Raw genomic sequence first — 9,817 nt, forward strand, 5'->3', positions numbered from 1 at the left:
TTTCTCAAAATGCTTATAAATCCCACAGCATGAGTTTAATCAGAGAGTAAAGCTGCACACAGTCTCCTGTGATGGTTGGGTTTAGGGGTGGGGTGGGGTGGGGGCAATATAATATACGGTTTAGACAGTATAAAATAATTGGGAACATATGTAATGCCCCACTTTTCACATAAACAAACATGTGTGTGTGTGTGTGTGTGTGTGTGTGTGTGTGTGTGTGTGTGTGTGTCCGACTAGTGAAGGAGTGTGTGTACCTGACCGGTGGAAGAGTATGTGTGTCAGATCACTGGAGGTGTGTGTGTGTGTGTGTGTGTTTGTGTGTGTGTGTGTGTGTGTGTGTGTCTGACCAGTGAAGGACTGTGTGTGTCTGACCAGTGGAGTGGACGTCTCCACAGCAACCCCCTAACCAAAGGTCCCCTCCACAGTGACCACCGACCCCTAACCCTATCAAACAGCTCCACAGTGACACGCTAACCACAGACCCCCTCGACAGAAAGCCCTAACCCTAACCCTTAGCTCTAGTGGACAGTTCAATAGTGGAACCCTAACCCTAGTGGACGGCTCCACAGTGACCAACTAAACCTAAACCTAGCGGACAGCTCGACAGTGACCCCGTTACCATGACGCTAGCGCATGGCTTTACAGTGATTCCCTAAACTCAGTGGATGGCAACACAGTTACCCCTAAACCCTAGTAAACGACTCCACAGTGAACCCCTAACTCTAACCCCAGTAGAAGGCTCTACAGTGACCCCCTAACCCTAGCTCATTGCTCTACAGTGACCCCCTAACCTTAGTGGATGGCAACACAGCTACCTCCACACCCTAGTGAACAACTCTACAGTAACCCCCGAACCCTAACCCTAGTTGGGAGCTCTACAGTGATCCCATAACTCTGACCCTAGTAGATGGCTCGACAGTGACCCCCTAAACCTAACCCTAACCCTGGCAGATGGGTCTACATGGACATGGCTGAATGTATCGCTGAGGATCTGCTCCTGCTAGTATGTCGAGTGGGAATACACATGAAGAGCCTGACTCAGGGAACCCGCTCATATCCCAGCTGATGGCGGACCTCTGCCAGCCACTAAAAGTCGAACAAGTCAAGTAAAACCCATCAGACTGGTAGAAGATCTCTACTGAAGTCTACTGTAGTGTCTGCTGTAGTGTTGAAGATGACTGGAACTCCTGCCTCCCTGTGTGCCCCTCAGCATCCAGAGAGTCACTGTGCTCAAGGTGCTGGCAGGCTAGAGGACTGCACGACAGCCACGACAGCATACACTCAGTCCATTCTGGACAACGGATTATTCCTAGAATATCAGAACTGAGGCAGTGGACCGCTTTCAGTGTTAAACTAGACTAAAGACGCATCACTCTGTATGAGCTGCACACAAAACACAAACACTGAACACTGAAGTCCAAATCCTTCACAGCGGGGGTCAGTGCTGGAGGCCGGTGTCCTGCAGAGATTAGCTTCTGTCCGCTGCTCTGCTGATCACTGTGGCTGGAGACGCTCTTCTGCAGATCATCCGTCAACACTGACATCTACACTCAACTGAACTCAAGCAGTGTTGATTTAACTCCAGCACTCCAGCTCTCTACACTGCGCTCCTGCTGTGCATGTGCTGGAAGGTTCTCAGATACTGATTTGGATATTTTACTCTATTCCTGATGTTCATCTACACTGCTGCTGGGATTAGCTGGACGCTGATCCCCGGATGCAGCCCTGATGGAGGACACTGGAGCAGTGGTATAACCTGTGGAGATGCAAAACCGAACCCGAAACCAGAGAGACAACGCCTCATTCAGGCCAGGACAACACTCACTGCACTAATAAGCCAACACTGCTGGACATATCCGACAGCCCTGATGGAGCTGGACAGGTCAGTGTGTAGAAATAGAGGTGTGTGATGTTCTGTTCTGGGTGTTCTGATACACACACACTCCTCTGCTGCAGTTTATTCCTTTCAGCACTCTATGACTCTAGATGTGAAGTGAATTTCCTGCAAGTGTGTGTTTGTGGTGTGTGTGTGTGTGCGCATGTGTGGCGTGTGTGTGTGTAAGCGTGACAGATGGATGTCTTTATGTTTGGTCTGGCACAGACTGGAGCACGTCATCACTTCAGACCCAAACACCAGCAGAGAGAATCTGACACACACACACACACACACACACACACACACACACACACACACACACACACACACACACACCACTCTTCATATGTAAATCAAACAAATAAAAAATAAAGTGTTTGACAGCATTAATTCAGTATTTGAGGGTTTATGAAAGCACTACAGAAGACTGTAGAAATATCATCATTTACATTTAAATGGATTAAATTATGATCTAAATCTGAAGCGTCTGAAATCATCAATAAATATCAGCTAAACATGTCAATATGATCATTTATCAAGACCTTTATTAAGATCTCAAAGCCTAAAAATGTGTTCAGTGCCAAAAAAAACAGTTGAAGAGCTGGAGGTCAGAGTCAGATCTGAGGTCAGTCTGTCAGAGTCAGATCTGAGGTCAGTCTGTCAGAGTCAGATCTGAGGTCAGTCTGTCAGAGTCAGATCTGAGGTCAGTCTGTCAGAGTCAGATCTGAGGTCAGTCTGTCAGAGTCAGATCTGAGGTCAGTCTGTCAGAGTCAGATCTGAGATCAGTCTGTCAGAGTCAGATCTGAGGTCAGTCTGTCAGAGTCAGATCTGAGGTCAGTCTGTCAGAGTCAGATCTGAGATCAGTCTGTCAGAGTCAGATCTGAGGTCAGTCTGTCAGAGTCAGATCTGAGGTCAGTCTGTCAGAGTCAGATCTGAGATCAGTCTGTCAGAGTCAGATCTGAGGTCAGTCTGTCAGAGTCAGATCTTAACCTAGCTAGCAAAATTCATGTGGCTCAAATCCGGCCCACACCAGACACTTAGATCTGGACCACATACTGAATGGAATGATGGATCTGGGCCACAAATAAGCCAAAGCAATGCCACATATCAGCCAGAATTCAACCAAATGAACCAGAACTGACCCTGTTCTGCTTTTATTCTGGCCCAGATCTGGCCAACACCTTTATTATTACACCGTTATTACGGTACTGCTAATAATGGACTGAACATTGGTGAACATCAGAGAAGTATATTACTTCATCACAGGTGGTGCCTCACTTCAGTTTATTCTTTATTTTGTGTTTTGTTTTTCTTGGCTTGTTTGCGGTATTGAATAAACTTTTCAAGCAAAGTTCTTCAAAGTTACAGCAGCCCGAAAGAACATTTATATAAAGAGTTTCAGGACTGTGAGCCCAACTAAAGCAAACACTGTTCTCCATGATGGAGACTTCAGTCTATGTGCTCCACATATATTTTAAGATAACTGGGCCACGTTTGCCATATTTTCTCTGGGCCGTTTTAGGCTCACAGCCGCAATAGCCAGAGCTAACTGTGCCAAAGATTTGCCAAAAGTGGCCCACACATGTCTTAAGATAACTGGGCCACATTTGCACCTGCACGTGTGAGCCACTTTAGGTTTAGACCCAGATTCCCCTTAAACGACTAGGCCACATTTTTTTCCAACTGTGCCTCACGCTTGTCCTCCATCTTTTGGGCCAAATTGATGATTTTCCACATGGGCCACATTAGACTCACATTCAGATTACATTCTGCCATAAGGGCCAAATCTTTGCCTTAAATGGCCCATAAATGGATTTGAGTCTTTGGCCCACTCTGCCATTGCACAGGTGGACCACTTCAGGCTCATTCATTGAGTCTGGGCCAAAGGAAGAGCAGCAGTGCCGCAGAACTGCCTAAAGTGGCCCACATTCACATGCTGTCTGGGAGGTCAGTCTGTTAGAGTCAGATCTGAGGTCAGTCTGAAAGAGAAACTCAGAACACACACACACACACACACACTCACACACACGGACGCTGAAGCAGTGAATGTGACTGCACATGAGCTCTGCACTCCGGCTCAATCCAACGCTGTGAAAAGAGCTAAAAATACAGCCGTCAGCCTACAAATGTCAGCCACGAACCGGCTGCAGGAAATCAGGCCATTTCCAACACGCAAACACACACACACACACACACACACACACACCTCATCGAGACGCAGGACTACAGCAGATCTACAGCAAATCAGACGCCTTGAAACATGTCTATAGTGTGTGTGTGTGTGTGTGTGTGTGTGTGTGTGTGTGTGTGTGTGTGTGTGTGTGTGTGTGTGTGTGTGTGTGTGTGTGTGTGTTTCTGGGTTCAGTCCCCAGTGACGCAGAATGAGCACACGTAAAGGAGGACACGGAGAAACACACACACACACACACACACACACACACACACACACACACACACACACACACACACACACACACACACACACACACACACACACACACCAGGACAATGAGCACCTAGAGCCCTTCCTGAAGGTGAACACACACCAGGACACCTTTATTATTGATGGTCACGGCTGGTATGAGGACGTAAAGTCCACACTAAATCATGGCTAACCGTACTGGTGCTGTTGGCTCACAGTGCCGCTCTGTGCTGATCAGTTCATCTCTGCAGCTCATTAGGTCTGTCTGAGGTAGTGGGTGGGGCTAACACACTTAACCACGCCCCTTCAGCTGTCAGTTGCTATGACAACAAACAGAAATGGTGAGGAGGAGGAGGAGTCTGTTAGGTTGGGTTCCCCCATCTTTCTGAATGAAACTCCTACTTTACTGCATCCAATCAGCTCACAGTAGAAAAATCAAGCCACGCCCACTGTTTACTAGTTTAATATCTCGTTTCTCCAGGAACTGCGGCACAATATGAACATATAACGGCCGCTGCTTCTGGTTGATGCGGACTGTAAAGTGGATCAGTTAAGTGACTGTTTAAGTTTTACTCATAGCTAGCGTGCGGCTGCACACACTCTCCTGTCCGGCTTGTACACACAGACCGCTCGCTAATCACACATGATGCTGAAACACAGCTCAAATAACTCCGCAAAACAAACTGAGGAGCAGCCGGAGCGCAAAGCTTGAAGCATTTTAAGTTAGAAGTGTTAGCATGCTGTAATATGTTGTAGCACTTTCAAATATTTAGCATGGTTTAATTATAGACATTTACTTAACCTCAGCTCTGCTGTGCTGAAGAAGCAGCTCAACACATATGAAGAACAGAGATAAGCAAAACCCACAACACTACACACAGCTAACATTCTCAAACTGACACCTACCCTAACTTTGCTAGCATCTTTGAACGTGTTGAGAGCATTTCAATGAGTTTCTCACATGTTTCACCATTTCAACATTTCCTTAACATGTTTTAACATTGGAACACTGGAACATTGCAGCCATGTTTGACACAATGCTAGCATGTTTTAGCATGATGCTTACACCTATTTCTGTTGTAGATTAGTGCTTTAAGCTTAGACAGACAAACAGAAATAGACTGAATGATTTCACACATTGCACACTGCACATGTTTAAGCACACTATTTCCATGTTTTTAGCATGTTTAAGAGAACAGCTAAAGCTTTAATATGTTAACACATTGCTAGCATGTTTTAGAGTGTCGCTAGCAGATTTCTAGAATGTCTCTAACATGTTTCATGATGTTAAAACATTATCAAAATCATGTTAATATGTTGAAGCATGATTCTAGCATGTTTAAGAGCGCTGCTAGCATGTTTTAGCATGTTTGGTTGGTTAGATAGAAAGGCAAATCAACACACAGACAGCGTTTAAAATGGCATGCCTTTGATTCGACAATACAGCAATGCTAATCTTGATTAGCACAGAAAGGTTTCCTGCCATAGGTCAGCGGAATAGAAGGCCACGCCCCCAAACTCACGCCATTGGCTGCTTCAGTAATGCTGTTTTTGGGGCGGAAAGCTGGAACAGTGGAATGAACTGTGTATTTATAGTGCGCATATTAATCTAGGCCAGAGGAAGGTGTTTTAGCAGAGAATAAACCTAGACACTCTCCTCTAACTCACTGTACATCTGCTGCACTTGGCATGAAGTCTGAAAACAACCAATCACTAATAATCACCAATAATCATCAATAATCACCAATAATCATCATTAATCAGCAAAACAATCATCAATAATCATCATTAAACACCAATAATCACCAATAATCATCAATAATCATAATTAATCAGCAAAACAATCACCAATAATCATCATTAAACACCAATAATCACCAATAATCATCAATAATCACCAATAATAATCATCATTAATCAACATTAAACGCCAATATTCACCAATATTTACCAATAATCATCATTAATCAGCAAAACAATCACCAATAATCATCATTAAACACCAATATTCACCAATAATCACCAATAATCATCATTAATCAGCAAAACAATCACCAATAATCATCATTAAACACTAATATTCACCAATAATCACTAATAATTAGCAAAAATCATCAATAATCATCAATTATCATCAATAATCATCAATTATCATCAATAATCACCAATGATCACCAAAAACCATTAATAATCATCATTAATCATCATTAATCATCATTAATCACAGACTTCACCGCAGAACAACACCAGTCCATCTGCAGTTCACTGACAGCTTCACTTCAGAAATTAAACAAACACAATAAAACACCAAGAAAATCCCTCAGGAGGCTCAGGAGGAGGACTGTCGACACTGGACTACCTCACTCACTCTTACACTCATCAACACATTCTATACTATGCTTTATATTGTGTGTGTGTGTGTGTGTGTGTGTGTGTGTGTGTGTGTGTGTGTGTGTGTGTGTGTGTGTGTGTGTGTGTGTGTGTGTGTGTTATTGTATTAAGTTTTGTATATCAAAAGAATTGTGATGTTTGTTCACTGCTAGACATCATTGTAGGATGAAACTGAATAAATTGGAATAGGTATATAGTTCTGATTATTTATTTATACTGTATAATAGGGTGTAAACTGTAAGTTTGTTACAGTGTAATATAATATAATATAATATAGAATGATTTAATATAACAGTAAATGTCTCAGGTGAGGATAAATGGGTTAAACTACTCATATTTGCAGTACATCAAACATAATATATTCATTAAATGCGTAACAATAATAGTTAACTATAAACAATAACAGCATATACTCACAATTTCAGAAAGTGTAACATGACTCAATATGTAAAGTTATGAAGTGAATATAATCATATTTTAGAGATATATTCTCACTATAATGTGACTAATCTACATATTATATTGATTTATTAATGGAAGATCTCTTCAGACAAGCGGCACTTCTCCACATTATACAGGAAATGTGGGAATAATGAACAATAATATCTGCTAATATTACCTTATATCAACATTCTGTCATCATGACAATCAGACAGCAGTGTGTGTGTGTGTGTGTGTGTGTGTGTGTGTGTGTGTGTCAGGATGAAGAGGACTGAAACACGACAGGATGAAGAGGACTGAGAGTAAATAAACTGCAGGAACTGATTCACGGTGATCCGAGTGTGAAACGGCCTGAAACGCGTCGTGAGGATGTAAACACTGATCTGATGTCGAACTGAGACCCGCGGAGATCACAACACACACACACACACACACACACACACACACACACACACACACACACACACACACACACACACACACCTACAGTTATAGCCTTATATGACTGATGTGAGTCACATTAACGCGCTGATGCTGCTCGGCTTGCGGCTCCGCGTCGCAGTGAACGCGTGGGAGTCAAACACACACACGCGCACGCACACACACAGAGAGAAACACACGCACATAGAAACGCGCACATAAGAACACACACACACACACTCACACACACACACACACACACACACACACACACACACACACACCTGAATACTCACCGTCGTGTGTTCAGATCAGCATCTCCTCCATCAGAGAGCAGAGGAGCGACACACACTCTCATCAGCAACAGTTCTGGCTTCAGACGAGCCGCTGATGACGTCGCGCATAGACACGCCCTCTCCCCGACATCCGCTAATCAGAGGATCGGCCGCTGAATGTGGGCGTGGCGCGCAGCAGCATCAGAGATCAGCCGCTGATAACACTTGGGTGAACTCAGTCTGAATTCAGTACATTAAAACACACACACACACACACACACACACATGAAGAACACTTTTGTTCTTATGCTAAATATTGGTACTCTGCAATAATTATAGGGTATAATATAACATATGATTATTAATAATTCATTTTCCTTTGGCTTGGTCCCTTTATTTATCAGGGGTCGCCACAGCGGAATGAACCACAAACTATTCCAGCATGTGTTTTACAAAGTGGATGCCCTTCCAGCCACAACCCAGCACTGGGAAACACCCACACACACACACACACACACACACACACACACACACACACACACACACACTCATACACTACGGCCAGTGTAGTTGATCAGTTCCCCTATAGCGCATGTGTTTGGACTGTGGGGGAAACCGGAGCACACGGAGGAAACCCACGCCAACACGGGGAGAACATGCAAACTCCACACAGAAACACCAACTGACCCAGCCGAGACTTGAACCAGAGACCTTCTTGCTGTGAGGTGATCGTGCTGCCCACTGTGACACTGTACATGACAGTGTTTTCCAGCTTACACACGTTTCCAAAACAGTGTCACCATTTTTCAGAAGTGCACACACACACACACACACACACACACACTCTGCCACAAACACACGTCAGAATGAGGCGTGAGCAGCAGATGAGCATGTCTCTCATTACAGTGAATGTCAACGCAGCGGATCTACATCTGCAGCTCCTCACAGGCTCATGTGTGCAGTGTCCTACAGTGACCTGCTGAGGGGCGACAGGGACACTGACCACACCACTCACATGCAGACACTGAACACACTCAATAGGGACAACATCACTGCTGTCATCAGTATCAAACCACAACGAAGGGTGCTAACATCAGAGGCTGAAGAAGTAGACAGACCGAGAGCATCTCTGCCAGATAACACCTGTACTTCCAAATCCAGACCATGAACAGCTGCTGTCCCCCCCACACCCCGCCTGCCTCCTCTACACACCCCCTCGATGATGATGAAGGTGATGATGATGATGATGCCAATATTGTATAAATAAATATAACATTGAGCTTAAATCACAGAGGCTACTCAAACACACACACACACACACACACACACACACACACACACACACACACACACACACACGCACACGTGTTTAAACATGTATTTCTTTATTTATATATAAATATGCAAGCAAACACTCAAAATTACACTTAAACATTCAAATATTTATTTTATAAAATAACATTTAATATAAACACGGACATGTGTTCTGCAGAAGTGTTCCTAAACCCAAACATTTACAAAAGAGGAGTAAAGCCCGTCTGCCTGTAGAGATGGACGCTCCTCAGTGCAGCACCGTGTCTGTATCTCTGGAGCAGTGCTGGATCAGGACACTTCATCTTCTCTTGTGACAAATCACAGCAATAAACCTGCATGTACAATACAGAAGAAGCCAGTCATATGAGGAATCAAAACCCATGCACACCATCAACACAACGGGCCAGTCCAGCACCTACATAATGAGTCTAAACTACCACCAACATGTGGATTTAACAGAAACTGAGCCCTGCTGTCAGCATAAATCAAAGACATTTGTGTTTTCAGAGAATTAATAACTGTACTTTAGACAAAAACTGTTTATTTACATTCAGACAAAATTCAACATTAAGGAATTCTGCGATAAAACATGGTTCACATTATATTACATCATATACACACTTCATATGTCACATTACTGATCTCTCAGAAACAGCAGAATATCAGTCAGTTCTGTTA

The 9,817-nt window shown here is 43.8% G+C and overlaps 1 protein-coding gene across 2 annotated transcripts in view; it reads right to left on the bottom strand.

The window, feature by feature from the left end:
- Nucleotides 1-7,931, bottom strand: part of LOC101886244 (cyclin-dependent kinase-like 5) — a 32,173-nt gene extending 24,242 nt beyond the window's left edge. For both annotated transcript variants that reach the window (XM_073939510.1, XM_073939511.1), the window contains exon 1: nt 7,847-7,931. The gene's annotated coding sequence lies outside the window, so the exon portion shown is untranslated. The remainder of the gene's footprint in view (nt 1-7,846) is intronic.
- Between the last annotated feature and the right edge of the window lie 1,886 nt (nt 7,932-9,817).

The sequence above is a fragment of the Danio rerio genome, chromosome 23 (assembly GCF_049306965.1).
Source record: "Danio rerio strain Tuebingen ecotype United States chromosome 23, GRCz12tu, whole genome shotgun sequence".
In the NCBI taxonomy this organism is placed as follows: domain Eukaryota; kingdom Metazoa; phylum Chordata; class Actinopteri; order Cypriniformes; family Danionidae; genus Danio; species Danio rerio.